Genomic DNA, 19,912 nt, shown 5'->3' with positions numbered 1-19,912 from the left:
AATTGCCTGAAAATTGATTTGATGTCTTTTGCCCATCCCTCCCTTCAGTCCCTGAAGACATTTTAATATGAGCCATGACATTATGATGGATGAAATCTGGCAATTTACTGTAGCAATGCTACTCCCATGTGGAAAATAACAGCTTGCTCAAAAGCTGGTCTTCCAGCCAGAGTCAGGATATACGGTAAGGCACATTTCCAATCTTTCCCCTTTCCTGTCCTTTTAAAATAGCCTTCCCAAACTTCTTTGTGTTATCAAATTTTCCACATATCACAGGTTGAAGCTAATTTAGGTCATGTAATGATAGTAATAAATATGTCACCAGAAAACTGGGTTAATTGTGAGTAGGAAGCAATCCAGATTTTGAACACAGAATAAAATAATCTTCTGATACAAATTCTGCTCTGCAAAAACACATTGCTGCTGATTTGTGAAGCAATCGTACATTTTAAGAGATATTGTAAGGCAACTCCCTAATGCCAGCAGATTGAAAAAAAAATCACTGTGCTTATCCTTTCATAAACCATATGTTCTTACTTGCAAATTGCAACTTTTTTTCTATCTTTATATTAACTACCACAGTCAACTCTTAAAGCTAGTAAATACAAATATATTTACAAATTTCCCAGTCAAAATGGGGGAGAAAAGATATTTTAGGTTCCACTAGTGTCTGCAGTTAATATCACTTATGTTTAATTGCTGATGTATCATGGGCTTTGGTGTTTAAAATATACTGGGTGGGGCTTCCTTGGTGGATTGAGCATGGGTTCCATCCCTGGTCTGGGAAGATCCCGTGTGCTGCGGAACAACTAAGGCTGTTCGCCACAACTGCTGAGCCTGTGCTCTCGAGCCCAGGAGCTACAACTACTGAAGCTTCCGCTACTGAGCTCCGACAGCCGGTGCTCTGCAACAAGAGACGTCACTCGAATGAGAAGCCCGTGTACTCCCAACGAGAGAGTAACCCCCACTTGCCACAATGAGGGAAAAGCCTGCGAGCAATGAATACCCAGCACAGGCAAAACATAAAAATAAAATTCCAGTTCCATCACTTTGGAAACAACGGAAACAGGGACAGACTTTATTTTCTTGGGCCCCCAAATCTCTGCAGATGGTGACTGCAGCCATGAAATCAAAAGATGCTTGCTCCTTGGAAGAAAAGCTATGACAAACCTAGACAGCATATTAAAAAGCAGACATTACTTTGCCAACAAAAGTCAAAGCTATGGTTTTTCCAGTAGTCATGTATGGATGTGAGAGTTGGACTCTAAAGAAGGCTGAGTGCTGAAGAATTGATGCTTTTGAACTGTGGTGTTGGCGAAGACCCTTGACAGTCCCTGGGACTACAAGGAGATCAATCAGTCAATCTTAAAGGAAATCAGTCCTGAATATTCATTGGAAGGACTGATTCTGAAGCTGAAACTCCAATACTTTGGCCACCTGATGGGAAGAGCTGACTCATTTGAAAAGACCCTGATGCTGGGAAAGATTAAAGGCGGTAGGAGATCATATCAGATCAGATGAGTCGCTCAGTCGTGTCCGACTCTTTGCAACCCCATGAATCGCAGTACGCCAGGCCTCCCTGTCCAACACCAACTCCCGGAGTTCACTCAGACTCACGTCCATCGAATCAGTAATGCCATCCAGCCATCTCATCCTCTGTCGTCCCCTTCTCCTCCTGCCCCCAATCCCTCCCAGCATCAGAGTCTTTTCCAATGAGTCAACTCTTTGCATGAGGTGGCCAAAGTACTGGAGTTTCAGCTTTAGCATCATTCCTTCCAAAGAAATCCCAGGGCTGATCTCCTTCAGAATGGACTGGTTGGATCTCTTTGCAGTCCAAGGGACTCTCAAGAGTCTTCTCCAACACCACAGTTCAAAAGCATCAATTCTTTGGCGCTCAGGCGGTAGGAGAAGGGGACGACAAAGGGTAAGATGGTTGGATGGCATCCCTAACTCAATGGACATGACTTTGAGTAAACTCCTGGAGTTGGTGATGGACAGGGAGACCTGGCATGCTGCAGTCCATGGAGTCACAAAGAGTCAGACGTGACTGACTGACTAAACTAAACTGAACTGAATAGAACTCAATACTTATTCAAACACCTGTAGCAAGGAGTTGATTAATGATTATAGTAAGGATAGTACTAATCAGTGCATGTAGAATTCAGGGGACCTGACTCCCGAAGCATGGCCCCACAACTTCTGATCTATTCCAGTTCATTAGAGAAGAGAACAGTGTTTACATTTCCTACACTCTTTGTTCATGTTTAAATGATAAAATGAGGCCATCACTGTCGGTAAATATATATCCTGTGAATTATTTCACCATATTCATAATTTTAATGTTTCTGGGAGATTGAGCTGAAAGTAAAAACCTAGCTCATGACACTAACATTTTTTACTGGTCCAGTTTCCTTTGTGTGCATTAATTTGACTTAATTTACTTTTCAGTTTCACTTTTATTTTGTTCACTTTCTGTAGCCACCTCCTTCAAATTCCTTTGACAACCTGAGAATGTCTTGCAGCTGAACGTAATATTAATTACATTTCAAAGCAAACCTTTTTTTCATTTGGGGACAATCTGTGAAACAGAAATCTGTGACTGAAGCTGCTGCCAAGCCAATTACAGCAAAATAACTCAAATATGTCTCAACAGATTGCATTTTTCCTATTGTTAGATTGTTTATTCCGTAGATCAAAAGGCTACATTTGCTTTAATTAAAATGAACTAACTCACATGGTTAAATATATCATCCGTTCCTAGAGACTATATAGGGATTTATATATAGACAGAGTGTGCTAATGAAAATCTCTGGGTTTTTTCTAGCTGTATAATTCTAGTTGTTTCTAGATGTTTCCAGGCTTTCTTTATGTCAAGGCAGCCTTTGTATGAACAAGCCAAAGAAGAATGAACTAATCAGCACTGAAGACCAGAGTGCAAAGAAAGTATTCAGTTGTACAAAGAAATTCACCCTTGGCACACATCACAGTGCATCGCACATGCAGAAGAGATCAGTAAATTGCAACTGGTTCAGTGGAATAAGCACGTGACATTCAGATTCTTACCCATACTTTATCTGAACAATCCAGATTTCTTGGTTCTTCAATACAAGGCTAGGGACTCCTCTCTGAAGATGCTGAAGCACTGTTGTACAAGGTTTTAGACTGAAATGACATCAATCAATATATTGTTCTACAGATAAATACATTTAAAAATCTTAACAATTGTCAGATATGTATATTTAATGAACCATCATCTTATTTTTTTTGCAAATTTGCCATTCAAAACCAAATAGGTGCTTCAGAGTCCCTAATATTACCATTTTTCATTTTTTTCTAAGACTATATTTAGCTTTAAACTCATGTGCTAGTCGCTCAGTCATGTCCAACTCTCTGCAACCCCATGGACTGTAGCCCGTCAGGCTCCTCTGTCTATGGGCTTTTCCAGGTAAGAATACTGGAGTGGGTTGCCATGCCCTCCTGCAGGGGATATTCTCAACCGAGGCATTGGATGGAGGTTTCCTGCATTGCAGGCAGATTCTTTACAATCTGAGCCACCCGGGAAGCCTTTTACATCCATGAAGGGTGTGCAAACTGAAAATACTATATGCTAAAAGGCTTCCTCTGCCTTTAAGAATATCTAATATGATTATTTTGTCTTTCACTTTAAGGGATTCTGATAATATTGAAGGGGAAATCTAAGCAGTTCACTTTGGCAGAAGAAAGAATCACCATGTTCTGGGATGTTTGAGTTTTAAACACAGGCGGCACCAGCCAGGGAAGAACAACAGAGAGAATGTGAAAAACAAACTGGGCAAGAAAAACATCAGCTAAGGATTTCCTCCCTCCAGTATGCTTCCTGGAACCATGCTTCTTTCTCAGGTTCTTCTATTTGCTAGGAGAGTGGGTGGAAAAAGGAAGATATTCTCAACATTGCCTGGGCTCTCAGCACATGGATCAGTACTGTCCAGAAGCTCCCTGGCTGCAGTAAATGTCAATGATCCGCACTTACTGTCTACATTGTTTGTTTCCCTTCCATTGCTGGAGTTGGTGGCAGAGTTCTTGGTCAAGACAGGGCTGGCGTTCAGTTCACTGTTCTGCTCTGGGCTTCTTACCTCTCCTGGCATCCTATCATTCAGGAAGCTTCTGCATCTCTGTGTTGTAGGCGACCATGTGAGTCACCCCAAAACAGAAGTGGTTGATTCATCTTTCTCTCCTCCACTTCTCTGATAAAGGGCTGTTTTAGCTCAGCTGCTACCGCAAAATACCACAGATGGAATGGTTTAAAAAACAAGGTGACAGTATGGTTGGCTTCTGATGAGAATGCTCTTGGCGCACAAACAGCTGCTTTCTTGGTGTGTCCTCACATGGGAGAGAGAAAGCCAACTCCTCTGTCTTCCTCTTCACATAAGGACTCTATTCCCAGCTTGGGGGTCCCACCCTCATGACTTCATCCAAACCTAATCACCTCCCAAAGGCCCCAATTCCAAATTCCTTCACATTAGAAATTAGGGCTTCAAATATGAATTGGGGGCATTAGCAAGCCATCTATAACAGGGGCTGTTTTTGGTCGGCTTTCTTCTGACCCCTCATCTAGAGCTATCTCAAGAGAATTGGCCTGTTTTAGTCCCAACACTAGTCACATTTATCTGCTGGATCAAAACCCTACCCTTTCTCTTTGTTTGGACCTAGGGAATTGAAGGGGGCTTTAAATCACAAGTAAACCTCTTGGAGTTCTTAAACCTAACTCTGGTCTAAGCATTTCTGAGAACAGGCATCAATCACATTACTTTGTGTTTCTAATAGTTAAGGGACTATTAGTGATACTGAACAATACAAAATAAGATTCCAAGGTAATCCATTCCCCTGGCAAAGAAAATGATGGAATTATCAGCCAAGTTGGAAACATAACAATGTTTTAAATATAATCATCTCTATCCTATACACATGGCTCAAGTATCTAAAATATTTGGGGCAATGCATAACTTCTCCCTTCAAAATGCATCTCTCTCTTTGAAAACCCATTGAAAAATTATAGAATCCTGGGGAAGGGATAAAAAGTTGGGAAGGTCATAAATAATCAATGTTAGGTTCAGAAAGACTGAAGAATGACTAATCTAATAGAAATTAGTATATGTATGTGTGTGGCGGCCTTGGGCTTGCCCTACTCAGATCTCCTCCCCTTACAGAGTCTGCTGTAAGGGGAGGAGTTGGCTGACATCTTCAGGATCCATCAGAGCCGAGGCCAAGGTGGCGCCATCTCCCCAGGCTGTTTTCCTAGCTAATGACCGGGCTTGGTAGGAATCCTGGGGTCAGCCAAGCAGAAAGCTTCCAATGAGCAGTCTTTTCTCTGGAGCTACCGTCAGCCTGGCTAAGAATTCCTCTGAGTTGTCATAGAGTCCAAGGCTCCTCTTTCTCCTTCCTCCATCCTTCCTCTCTTTTCTCACAGGCATCAGACCAACACTGGCTCATGAAGGTTCTCCCTGGTCCACTCCAGGTCCTTCTCTCCTTTATGGTTCAGAAATGTTTACTCCAGAGAATTTCTCACAGTATTAATCCCATCGTGACATAGGCTTCCCAGAGGAATAGAATTAATGCAATAACTGTGTGTATTTACATGCATATATCAACATGTGGATACAAACACATGTATTAGCATCCACATATGCATTTACCTACATTTATGTGTATGGTTATAGTATACAGATGTGCACACATATACATACACATACACACACACACACACACACACACACTTGTTTAACCAGCAACCTACATTTCAAAAGCTGAACTGACCTTCTCACACAGACAGGCTAAGAGTACATTAAAGACAGTATGATTTATCTTTTACTATCTTGATAGAAATTCTCACTGATAGGCAAGAAAACATCTTTATATATGTGTTAGAGAGTATAGCATGACATTTATCATTGGCACAATTAATTATATTAAGAAAGGTAGATATTTTATTCTACTATATTAAAAAAACCTGTGTTTTGTTCTGGTAGGTTATAATTCATTGAATATATTTATTTTTCAGTTTATAACTGGTATCCATTGGTACTATAAGAATTCAATCTTTTATGAATAATCTTTTAAAAGGATGTTACCAAGGACTAAAACCTACCTTACAATAAGAATGACATTTATGTTCAACCAAACAGAAATTTACCCCTTTATCAAATGACTTTAAAAATGTTTCAAATGCATTTGCCTTGAGCATTGATAGATTTCAGGCTAGTCTTGACATTTTTAGCAAATTCTATCTGATGGCTTGTTGATGACTATCTACTCTGTGATTAAAAAGTCAATGATCATAAAACTATATTATATTGAAATTTCTGAAACCAGCCTAAACATAGAGCTCCAAGTGGGATATTTGGGGAGGGTCTTTAGATATAACATAATTCCATATGATATTAATTTCTATATTTTAGAGTAAAATTTACTTTAAGCCTAATTTAAAATATTTCAATGACTTGATAAGAAATGTGAGAATGATAACTTTAAAAGTACATTTTTCTATAAATGTGATGATTCAATATATCTCCCTAAATACATACCAAATCTTGTCATTCTTCTTTCAAAACATCCTATTTATCTTTTCCTCTTTAACTTGTTGCATGAAAGTCCAGTCAAATTTTCAGCATTAAAGCAATTTTTATAAAGTTTTATTTTGCAATGAAAGACTACTGAGGCAGAAATGGTCTTTTGAAACCTGAATTTCTCAAGGTTTTTCTAGCACTCTTGATTCAATAGGCATGCTTTGAACCTGAGAAATTCTATTAGTCTTAATCAGAAAAAAATGTAGTCCATATGTTGATTAAGAAATATACTTTCTGAACACTGTACTTTTTAAAAACAGAAAGAAAAACATATTTTGTGTTACTTAACACCTTTTAAATGCCAAAAGATCCAGAAAGGACAGGTATAGTACTCTTGCCTGGAAAATCCATGGACAGAGGAACCTGGTAGGCTGCAGTCCGTGGGGTCACTAAGAGTCGGACATGACTGAGCGACTTCACTTTTACTTTTCACTTTCATGCATTGGAGAAGGAAATGGTAACCCACTCCAGTATTCTTGCCTGGAGAATCCCAGGGATGGCGGAGCCTGGTGGGCTGCCATCTATGGGGTCACACAGAGTCGGACACAACTGAAGCGACTTAGCACTCTTCCAATCCCTGCTGGAGCATAAGTTAAAGGTTTTAGCATAGTGCCCAGATAAAAGCAAATTTTATCTTCAGACCTTTTACTCCTGCTACTAGGAGAGAGAGAGAAAAAAAAAATATTGCATGTGTTTTTCTTCTTCCGATTGCATTATATTAACAGTTAGGTACTATATGTTAGCACATGTTGCTGCTGCTGCTACTAAGTCACTTCAGTCATGTCCGACTCTGTGTGATCCCATAGATGGAAGCCAACTGGGCTCCCCCATCTCTGGGATTCTCCAGGCAAGAGTACTGGAGTGGGGTGCCATTGCCTTCTCCGTAGCACATGTTAGCAAATGATAAATTACTTTTAGTTTTATGGAGTTAAAGAGGAAAAAAGCATGAGGTAAAGAATAATATAATGAAAGCAGTCTCCTTTTTTCCCATTCCTATCATTGAGCTTACGGATTCCAACTGCTCTTAACTTGCTCTATGAAGCAACACTGTTCAAGTTGGTCATTTAAGGGATCAAGATGAGTTAAATTGTAAAGCATTTGCATTTTTTGAGAGAGAAAGAGCGTATTTTTAAAGCTGATAAAATCCTAAAATGTCCTCTCATCCCAGACTTCAAACAGTTCAGGAATCAAAATGCAAAGAATGTCTAAAAGAAATATAGGGGTATCATTTCCCTTAAATTTCTGTTTTTTGAAGTTATTGATGAATAATTATGAGAGACAATCATGGGATAAATATTTGAAAGGTTTGGGGAAAAAAATGATCGTCCCACTTTCCTTATCTATGCTTGGAGCTTATCACCTGCGTAGCTGAAGATAACTTTGAAAATTGGGCTGCTAGCCAGATGTACTCTCTGGAATGCAATGGATTAGAAAGCAACAATAAGCTAAAAAGAATTTGAAGAGTGTAAATACAACAGCCCAGGCACAGGCTCCAAAGACAGCCATTTCATTCTCATTAGTGCCAGAATCACTCAAATACCTACAGTGATTTGGAAAATTACCTCATGAAGGTCTAAGAGGCCAAATCAGAGCACATTAGGCAAAACTATCTAGAAACCTCTGGCCCTAATCAATATATAAATAAATCTAGAGTTCTTTATCAAACGTTATTTAAACACTGTCATGAACTGAACATTTGTGTACCTCTCCAATTCATATGTTGGAATTCTAACCCCCACTGTGATGACATTTGGAGATAGGGCCTTTGAGATATAATTAGGGTTGTATGAGGTCATGAGTGGAGAAGTCAATGGCAACCCACTCCAGCACTCTTGCCTGGAAAATCCCATGGACAGAGGAGCCTGGTAGGCTGCAGTCCATGGGGTCGCTAAGATTCAGACATGACTGAGCAACTTCACTTTCACTTTCCTGCATTGGAGAAGGAAATGGCAACCTACTCCAGTGTTCTTGCCTTGAGAATCCCAGGGACAGGGGAGCCTGGTGGGCTGCCGTCTATGGGGTCGCACAGAGTTGGACACGACTGAAACGACTTAGCAGCAGCAGCAGAGGTCATGAGAGTAGGGTCTTCAGCATGGCATTGGTGTCCTTCTCTTCTGCTCTCTCACCACATGTGAGAACACAGCTAGAAGGCAACCATATGCAAGCTAGAGAGTTCTTCCCAAAACCCGAATTGACTGGCACCTTGATCTTGGATTTCTAGCCTCCAAAACTGAGAGAAATAAATTTCTCTTGTTCAAGCTGCCAAGTCTGTGTCAAGTTGTTACAGCAGCTAAAGCCAACATATACAAACATTCTTTTTCCTTTTTGTTCACCAGTGTAGTTTTTTTTTTTTTTTTCTGTTATTTATATTAAAGAAGACTATATATTTTTCCTTAAGAATTTAGTAAGCCAAATAAGTTCAAGCTTTCTTTTATGAAGGTTTTATCACAAATCAAACGTATTCAGTATTTACAGCAGTGCTCGGATTTTCTACTCCTTCTTTAGCAATTTTAATAAGTTGTATTTTCCAGGAATCTTACCATTACATTTAGCTTTTAAGTTTATGGGCAAAATTTTTACATCATATACATTAATATTGTTTTAATTTCTCTGTAATCTAGTGGGTAACCTTTTTATCCTCTTTTGCTATAATATCTCATATTTTATATATAAAAATATATGTATTATAGAGAGAGAATTTTATCAAACTTTTTTATAAAGCAATTTGCTAATTTTCTTTAAATTTCATTAATTTCTGCTTTGTATATTATTACTTGTACAATTTGACTTTAATTTATTTCTACATTTTGAATTATATTTTTAAATAAAGTTCAGCCTTCCTTATTTCTTTATACATTTAAAGCTACAAATTTTCCTCACAGGAAAGCTTTAGCTGCACTAAGGAACTTTTAATTTCACTTATATTACAATTAATTTCAGAAATATTTGATTAGTTCTATTTTATTTTTTCATTGAACCATTAATAACTTAGAAATGTAATTTTATTTTTGAATTTCTAAATATATGAAGATTTTTAAAGCTATCTTTTTGCATTTAAATTCCAGCCTAACCATGGTACAGCTGGAGGCATAATGTGAATGTTTTAATTCATTTAAATTTGTAAATTTTGCTCTGTGACTAAGATAGGGTTAATTATCTAAAAATCCTTATGTGCACTTGAATATAATGAATATATCATGGTTATTGGATTAAGTGGTTTCAGTTCAGTTCAGTCACTCAGTCGTGTCTGACTCTTTGCGACCCCATGAATAACAGCACACCAGGCCTCCCTGTCCATCACTAAATCCCGGAGTTCACCCAAACCCATGTCCATTGAGTCGGTGATACCATCAAATCGTCTCATCCTCTGTCATCCCCTTCTCCTCTTGTCCTCAATCTTTCCAGCATCAAGGTCTTTTCAAATGAGTCTGCTCTTCACCTCAGGTGGCCAAACTATTGAAGCTTCAGCTTCAACATCAGTCCCACCAATGAACACCCAGGACTGATCTCTTTTAGGATGGACTTCTTGGATCTCCTTGCAATCCAAGGGGACTCTCGAGTCTTCTCCAACACTAGAGTTCAAAAGCATAAATTCTCTGGCACTTTTCTTTATAGTCCAACTCTCATGTCAATACATAACCACTGGAAAAACCATAGCTTTGACTAGACGGACCTTTGTTGACAAAGTAATGTCTCTGCTTTTCAATATGCTGTCTAGGTTGATCATAACTTTTCTTCCAAGGAGTAAGCATCTTTTAATTTCATGGCTGCAATCATCATCTGCAGTGATTTTGGAGCCCAGAAAAATAAAGTCAGCCACTATTTCCCCATCTATCTGCCATGAAGTGATGGGATCGGATGCCATCTTAGTTTTCTGAATGTTGAGTTTTAAGCTAACTTTTTCACTCTCCTCTTTCACTTTAACCAAGAGGCTCTTTAGTTCTTCTTCACTTTATGCCATAAGGGTGGTGTCATCTGCACATCTGAGGTTATTGATATTTCTCCCGGTAATCTTGATTCCAGTTTGTGCTTCATCCAGCCCAGCGTTTCTCATGATGTACTCTGCATACAAGTTAAATAAGCAGGGTGACAATATATAGCCTTGATGTACTCCTTTTCCTATTTGGAACCAGTCTGTTGTTCCATGTCCAGTTCTAAAGGTTGCTTCCTGACCTTCATACAGGTTTCCCAGGAGGCAGGTCAGGTGGTCTGGTATTCCCATCTCTTTCAGAATTTTCCATAGTTTATTGTGATTCACACAAAGGCATAGTCAATAAAGCAGAAATAGATGGTTTTCTGGAACTCTCTTGCTTTTTCCATGATCCAGTGGATGTTGGCAATTTGATCTCTGGTTCCTCTGCCTTTTCTAAAACCAGCTTGAACATCTGGAAGTTCACAGTTCACGTATCACTGAAGCCTGGCTTGGAGAATTTTGAGCATTACTTTACTAGTGTGTGAGATGAGAGCAATTGTGTGGTAGTTTGAGCATTCTTTGGCTTTGTCTTTCTTTGGAATTGGAATGAAAACTGACCTTTTCCAGTCCTGTGGCCACTGCTGAGTTTTCCAAGTTTGCTGGCATTTTGAGTGCAGCACTTTCACAGCATCATCTTTTAGGATCTGAAATAGCTCAACCGGAATTCCATCACCTCCACTAGCTTTGTTCGTTGATGCTTCCAAAGGCCCACTTGACTTCACATTCCAGGATATCTGGCTGTAGGTGAGTGGTCATACCATCTTGAATATTTGGGTCATGAAGATCTTTTTTGTATAGTTTTTCTGTGTATTCTTGCTACTTCTTCTTAATATCTTCTGCTTCTGTTAGGTCCATACCATTTCTGTCCTTTATTGAGCCCATCTTTGCATGAAATGTTCCCTTGGTATGTCTAATTTTCTTGAAGAGATCTCTAGTCTTTCCCATTCTATTGTTTTCCTCTATTCCTTTGTACTGATCACTGGAAGAAGGCTTTCTTATCTCTCCTTGCTCTTCTTTGAAAATCTGCATTCAAATGGGTATATCTTTCCTTTTCTCCTTTGCCTTTTGCTTCTCTTCTTTTCCTAGCTATTTGTAAGGCCTCCTGAGACAGCCATTTTGCCTTTTTGCATTTGTTTTTCTTGGGAATTTTCTTGATCCCTGCCTCCTCTACATGTCACGAGCTTCCATCCATAGCTCTTCAGGCACTCTGTCTATCAGATCTAATCCCTTGAATCTATTTCTCACTTCCACTGTATAATCATAAGGGATTTGATTTAGGTCATACCTGAAAAGTCTAGTGGTTTTCCATACTTTCTTCAATTTAAGTCTGAATTTGGCAATAAGAAGTTCATGATCTGAGCCTCAGTCAGCTCCCAGTCTTGTTTTTGCTGACTGTATAGGGCTGCTCCATCTGTGGCTACAAAGAATATAATCAATCTGATTTCAGTATTGACCATCTGGTGATGTCCATGTGTAGAGTCTTCTCTTGTGTTGATAGAAAAGGGTGTTTGCTATCACCAGCACATTCTCTTGGCAAAGTTCTTTTAGTCTTTGCCCTGCTTCATTCCGTAGTCCAAGGCCAAATTTGCCTGTTACTCCAGGTGTTTCTTGACCTCCTACTTTTGCATTCTAATCTCCTATAATGAAAAGGACATCTCTTTTGGGTGTGAGTTCTAGAAGGTCTTGTCTGTCTTCATAGAACCGTGTCTGTCCATCACTAACTCCTGGAGTTCACCCAAACCCATGTCCATTGAGTCGGTGATGCCATTCAACCATTTCATCCTCTGTCATCCCCTTCTCCTCTTGTCCTCAATCTTTCCAGCATCAGGGTCCTTTCAAATGAGTCCACTCTTCAGTTCTATGGTCAAGGCATAGATTTGGATTACTGTGATATAGAATGGTTTGCCTTGGAAACGAACAGAGATCATTTTGTCATTTTTGAGATTGCATCCACATACTGCATTTCAGTCTCTTTTGTTGACTATGATGGCTACTGCATTTCTTCTAAAGGATTCTTGCCACAGTAGTAGATACAATGGTCATCCAAGTTAAATTCACCCATTTTTCCATTTTAGTTCACTGATTCCTAAAATGTTCGATGTTCACTCTTGCCATCTCCTGTTTGATCACTTCCAATTTGCCTTGTTTCATGGACCTAACATTCCAGGTTCCTATGCAATATTTCTCTTTAAGCATCAGACTTTACTTCCATCAACAGTCACATCCCCAACTGAGTGTTGTTTTTCTGTGGCTCTGTCTCTTCAGTCTTTCTGGAGTAATTTCTCCACTGATCTCCAGTAGCATATTGGGCACCTACCAACCTGGGGAGCTCATCTTTCAGTGTCTTATCTTTTTGCCTTTTCATACTGTACATGGGGTTCTCAAGGCAAGAATACTGACATGGTTTGCCATTCCCTTCTCCAGTGGACCACGTTTTGTCAGAACTCTCCATCATGCCCTGTCCTTCCTGGGTGGCCCTACATGGCATGGCTCATAGTTTCATTGAGTTAGCCAAGGTTGTGTGTGGTCCACATGATCAGATTGCTTAGTTTTCTGTGATTGTGGTTTTCAGTCTGTCTGCCCTCTGATGGAGAAGGATGAGAGGTTTATGGAAGCTTCCTGATGGGAGAGACTGACTGAGGGGGAGACTGGGTCTTGTTCTGATGGTGAGGGACATGCTCAGTAAATCTTTAATTCAATTTTCTGTTGATGGGTGGGGCTGTGTTCCCTCTCTGTTATTTACCTGGAGGCAAACACCTGGCTTCCCTGGTGGCTCAGAAGGTAAAGCATCTGCCCACGATGCGGGAGACCGGGGTTCGATTCCTTAGTCAGGAAGATCCCCTGGAGAAGGAAATGACAATCCACTCCAGCACTCTTGCCTGGAAAATCCCATGGACAGAGAAGCCTGATAGGCTACAGTCCATGGGGTTGCAAAGAGTCGGACACGACTGAGCAACTTCACTTTCCTTTCCTAAACTACCTGGAGGTAATGAAGATAAAGTCTACCCCCTTCAAAAGGTCCCATTCAGGCCCTGCTACACTCCATGCCCCCAACCCTGCAGCAGGCCATCACCAACCCATGCCTCTGCTGGAGACTCCTGGACACTCACAGGCAAGTCTGGGTCAGTCTTTTGTGGGGTCACTACTCTTTTCTCCTGGGTCCTGGTGTGCATAAGGTTCTATCCAGTCCTGTGTAAGGTCTGGCAGCTCTATGGAAGAGTTAATGGCGACCTCTTCCCAGGGGGCTTATGACATACCCAAGTCTGCTGCACCCAGGGCCCCTGCCCCTGTGGCAGTCCATTGCTGACCTGTATCTCCACAGGAGACGTTCAAACACAGTTCTGTCTCAGTCTCTGTGGGGTCTCTGGGTCCTGGTGTGCACAACTTTTGTTTGAGCCCTCTGAGTGTCTCTGGCGGGTATGGGGTTTGATTCTCAATGTGATTTTGCCCCTCCTACTGTCTTGCTGAGGCTTCTCCTTTGCCCCTCGATGTGGGGTATCTCCTCACAGTCGCTCCAGTGCAGAGCAGCCATAAGAGTAATTTCCATCTGACTCTCTCCATATATCTCACCCCTCCCTCAACTCCTCCCCCCATATCCATAGGTCTGTTCTCTACATCTGTTTCTCCATTGCTGCCCTGAAAATTAATTCATCAGTACCATCTTTTAATATTCCATATATATGCATCAGTACACGGTATTTGTATTTCTGTTTCTGACTTACTGCACTCTGTATAAAAGGCTCTAGGTTCATCCACCTCATTAGAACTAACTCAAATGTGTTCCTTTTTATGGCTGAGAAGTATTCCATTGTATATATGTTTCTTATGAGTTTTATGCTATATTTGTAGTCATGTAAAAAAGTTGAAATTTTTATAATTGTTGGCAAAATTAAACTTTCATGCTTATGAAAGTCCATGTTTATTTTAAGTATGACATTTGTGCCTCAACTCTTCTTCATCTGGTAACAACAGCGTTAAACAAATGTCCTTGGTTAATGTTTACAAAAAGTATAATTTTCTATATCTTCACATTATTTCTGAGATTTTAGTTTTTGATGCCTTTCTTCCAAGAAACACATGGATATTTTTTTTTTTTTTTAATCCAGCCTGACAACTTTTGGCTTGTATTTTAGAACAAAATTTCATTTAGATAATATATTTAATAATATATTTGGATTTAAATCCATCATCTCACTACTTGATTTCTATTTATCCTATCTATTCTATATTCTTTTCTCTCTTTTTTCTTTCCTTCCCACTGATCAACTGAATATTACTTTTTTAATATACAATATTAGGTTGGTAGGTTTATATTTTAATTTTATTTTAGCAGCTAAACTAAAGGAATAAGTATTCATCATTGACTTATTACAGTCTGATATAAACTAGTTGTTTTGTCTCTTGTCAAGTAATGCACAAATAGAACAACATAACTACATATTCCAACACCAACAAATTATGTGCTATTACTGTTTTTTTTAATTCCATGTTATTGTATATCCCCAAAACATCTCTATTATTGCTTTATAGAGTCAATATTCATTTAGATGTACTAACATATCCATTTTGTTATTGTTGCTCTTTATTTCTTCTTAAATATTTAAACTTCTATCTAGAATCATTTATTTCTCTTTGATATTTCTCTTAGTATATGTTGGATGGTTGTCTAAATATTTATTTTCATTTATGTTTGGATACCTTACAGTTACATACAATTCTTCTTCGGCAGTTATTTTCTTTCAGGGTTATTATCCTGCTGTCTTTTAAAAAAAAACTTTTATTTAAACATTTATAACTGTGTTTCAGGCTTGGTGCTTTTTTTTAAACTTTTTATTTAGTATTGGAGTAGAGCTGATTATCAGTGTGTGATCATTCCAGGCGGACAGCAAAGGGACTCAGCCATACATACATGTCTTCTGATTCCTGTTTCTACTACGAAATACTAGTCATCGGTGTTTATTGCGCTCCTTGAAAGTAATGTATCTTCATATTTCTGACTGTGCTAAGATTGTCCTTTAATCTCATTTTCAGTGGTTAAGTAGCATCTACAGAATTTTTAAAATCTTAATTGCTATTTGTAGGCATTTTTTGAGCCTGTGACTTGATATTTTTCATCATTTTGAAGAAAACAAAAACGTTACTTCTTTACATACTACTTTTGCCTCATTATTTCTCTTCCTTTGGGAATTACAAGTATACAATTCTCAGATATTCTCTGTCCCTGTATCTTTGATCCTTACTTCTTTGTTTTCAATCCTAACTTTCTCTATAAATTGCTTTTAGATGTTTTATTCTGACTTTTCTTTCATTATTGTCTATTTAGTTGTTTCTAAATGCTACTAAATCCACTCCTTAAATTCTTGATTTTGGTTATTGCATTTTTCCAGCTTTATTGTGATGTAACTGACATACAACACTGTGTAAGTTTAAGGTGTACAATACATTAATTTGATACACTTATGTGTATTGCAAAATGATTGCTACCATAGTCACTAACTTAGCTAACACATAGCTAACTCATAACTAACAACCCCATCATATCATATAGTTACCATTTCCTTTTTGTGGTGAGAACATTTAAGATCAACACTTTTAGCAACTTTAAGTATATAACACAGTATTAACTCTAGTCTCCATGCTGTACTGCAGACATCTAGGACATATTCATCTCACAACCGTAAGTTTGTATTCTTTGACCAACATGGCCCTATTTCCCCCATTCCCCAGCAACCACCATTCTACTCTCAAAGAATTTGGCTCTTTTATATTTCACATGTTTCAAAATTTACATTCTGTTATTTTTCCCTAGTTTCTAGTTCTCTGCCAAAAGTTTAATTGTATGCCTCACTTTTTTGAATATGTATCACATAGTGATTTCAAAGTATTATCCCCTTTGGAACTGTTCTTATTGTTAGTTTCTCTTGGTTTTCAGCCATGTTATATTTTCATATACATTATTAGTTTTGATTAGGCATTAGACATAACAGACAAGTAACTGAAAAAAATATTCCAGGTCTGAGGCAGATAAATTTTTCTGAAGAGAAATGCATATTTATAACAGGCATTTGAGGACCCTGGCTATCCTATGCCAACTTTATTCAATATAGGGACTAACATGATTCAAAGGCTTCATTATCTCTCAGGGTGTGTATATTTCTGGATCATTTTTATTCTTATTATATAGCCTTCTGGTATCCCAGTCCAGGTCTCAGCAGGCTCTGAACTCATATTTTTGTTCCTCTATTTCTGTGTTGACTGCAGTGGTCTGCTCCTGTTACAGCAGCAGTGATTTTTTCATGGGACTTCCATTTATATGGTCATGGGAGATGATCCTGGTTACATAGTCTGTTAAACCCATTCTCTTGTCTAAGATCATACATGCTACCCAGTATCATTAATGAATTATTTCCCAACTTATATTTGCCAGAAGTGACTATTATGGCTGTAACCAAAAAACCTGATTGAAATCAAAACATATAATCATCTCTTAAGGAGAATCTCCATTTACTACCATTCATTTTCACAAATTTACTATATGAAATAAATTCTTACTCATATTCTCCCATGTGGACTTGAAAGTCATTCCATTCAATTAAACCACAATTTAGGATTCTGACTGAAATTGTTAATTTGTGTATGATTAGCATTTTTAATGATACTGGTTCTTTCCAGAAAGATGGTATAAATATTTCTAATCACTCAGCTACGTTTTACTCTTCAATAAAGTCTAGTGATTACATTCATATTATATTCCACACCTTTCTTTTCTTCTATTTATGATTTTTCGGTTTTGATGTTATTGATTGAAGGTCTCCTTTAATCCCTCCATTTCCATTTCAAAGTGTTTATTGTTAACACAGTCTATAGACTTTTACATATTTATTATGTCTATGTAGGTGTTTTATCAAAGTCTTAGTAATTCTAAAAAGTGACTGTTCGGTAGTCTTTAATTTTGTGTCTTGAATTTTCTGTGTCTATAATCATATGTAGGTTTCTCTTTCTCATTACTAACTGGAACAGAAATAGTGGAGCATTTGAAATTTCATATGGTATTTCAGACATTTCGAGAACATATCTTTATAACCAAATAGGTTATCTCTTCCTAATTTACTTAAAAAACACATTAAGAAAGATAACTGTAATATAGGAAATATCTAGTATTTTGAACTTACATGTTTTATGTTTTAACTTCTTAATGTACTGTTAATAAATTATTAAATGTTAAAACATAAAACTCTATGCTTCTTAATGTTTAAACATTATTCCATATCTCTAATACTCTATTTGATCATAGCATATTGCTATATTTATTGAACTTGGCTTGCTCTAATTTTATTTATAAGTTTCATCTTTATAATACTAATGAAATTAAATACTTTTGTGTATCTTTAACTTGGCTAGAATTTAGAGATTATGGGTTTAAAGATGAACTGGGAAATCCATGATATTTTTTCACAGAACTAGAATAATCTTAAAATGTATATGTAATCATAAAGACCAAGAATTTGCAAAGCAATCCCAAAGGAAAAGAACAAAGAGGATGCATAATCCTCCCAAACTTCAGATAATATTACAAAACTAAAGTAGTCAAGACAGTATGGTATTGACATAAAAACAGACATATGGATCAACAGAACAGAACAGAGAGCCCAGAAATGAACCACGCACCTATGGTTAATTAATCTTCGACAAAGGAAGCAAAAATATGCAATGAGAAAAAGACAGTCTCTTTAGCAAGTGGTGTCAGGAAAGCTGGACAGTCACATGTAAATTGGTGAATTTATAACATACCCTCTCACCATGTACAAAAATAAATTCAAACTAGCTTAATGACTTAACATAAGACATACTACCATAAAACTCCTAGAAGTGATTACAGGCAAAACATTTTCTGACATAAATTGTACCAATGTTTTCTTAGGTCAGTCTTGCAAGGCAATAGAAATAAACAAAAATAAAGAATTGGGACCTAATTGATCCTCTAAGCTTTTGCACAGCAAAGGAAACCATTAAAAAATGAAAAGATAACCTACAGAATGGGGGGAAATATTTGCAAATAATATGACTGATGAGGGCCTAATTTCAAAAATACACAAACAGCTCATATAAACTTAACAATAAAAAAACCAAACAACCCAATCAAAAATGGGCAGAAGACCTAAACAGACAGTTCTCCAAAGAAGAAATACAAATGCCAATAGTCACGTTAAAAGATGCTCAAAGTCACTAACTACTAGAAAAATGCAAATCAAAACTTCAACAAGGTACCACCTCACATGGTTAAAATGGTCATCATCAGAAAGTCTACACATAAGAAATAATGGAGTGGATGTGGAGAAAAGGGAACCCTCCTTCATTATTGGTGGGAATGTAAATTGGTGCAGCCACTGTGGATAAGTGTGGAGGTTACTCAGGAAACTAAAAATAAGATTACTATATGATCCAGCAATCTCATTCCTGGGCATGTTACCCAGTCTAAGCTTGTAACACTCATCACATGACAGGCCAATAATCTAAAGATGAGTTGATGGGTCAAAGAATAACAGACAACTTTATTTGGAAAGCCAGAAAACTGAGAAGATGGTAGGCTCATGTGTTAAGAACCATCTTGCCTGAGTTAAAGTTCAGGCTCCTTTCATACTAAAAGGGGGATGCAGAGTAAAGTCAAACACTTCCTGCTTCCCATCAGCCTTTGGAGGAGATGCGTTAATTCCTAACCCCCTGCCCCTGCCCCCCACCCCCCTGCCACCCCCCCACCCCCCCCCCCCACCACCCATAGCCATTCACAGGTGAGCTCAGTCAAGATGTTTCTTGTGAGCTAAACAAAGGCATTTTAGCTTAATGCTCATTACCTGGTAGGTAGGGTTCCCAAAGATGGGCCATTATATATAATTTAAGCTTATAGGAAACATCCCTTTAGTTATTAACTTGTAATAGAATATCAAAGGTTCTTCCCTATTATAGGCATATACCCAGACAAAGCTCTAATCCAAAAAGATACATGCACCTCTATGTTCATAGCAGCACTATTCACAATAGTCAAGACATGGAAACAATCTAAACATCTATTGACATATGAATAGATAAAAAAGAAGTGGTACATATATACAACGGAATACTACTCAGGCATCAAAAAGAAGGAAATCATGCCAACCGCAGGAATGTGGATGCAACTAGAGGTTATATAACTAAGGGAAGTAAGTCAGAGAGAGAAAGACAAATACCATATGATATCACTAATATGTGGAATCTAAAATATGACACAAATGAACCTATCTATGAAACAGAAATAACAATACAGATATAGAGAATGAACCAGTGGTTGCCAAGGGGGAGA

The 19,912-nt window shown here is 38.0% G+C and overlaps 1 long non-coding RNA gene across 1 annotated transcript in view; it reads right to left on the bottom strand.

Moving 5' to 3' along the window:
* Nucleotides 1-19,912, bottom strand: part of LOC129625350 (uncharacterized) — a 37,467-nt gene that overhangs the window by 12,180 nt on the left and 5,375 nt on the right. The window contains exon 2 of the long non-coding RNA XR_008701366.1: nt 3,064-3,162. This is a non-coding gene — a long non-coding RNA (uncharacterized LOC129625350). The remainder of the gene's footprint in view (nt 1-3,063; nt 3,163-19,912) is intronic.

The sequence above is a fragment of the Bubalus kerabau genome, chromosome 13 (assembly GCF_029407905.1).
Source record: "Bubalus kerabau isolate K-KA32 ecotype Philippines breed swamp buffalo chromosome 13, PCC_UOA_SB_1v2, whole genome shotgun sequence".
NCBI classification, from domain to species: Eukaryota; Metazoa; Chordata; class Mammalia; order Artiodactyla; family Bovidae; genus Bubalus; species Bubalus kerabau.
This window is presented reverse-complemented; position numbering and strand designations above follow the sequence as displayed.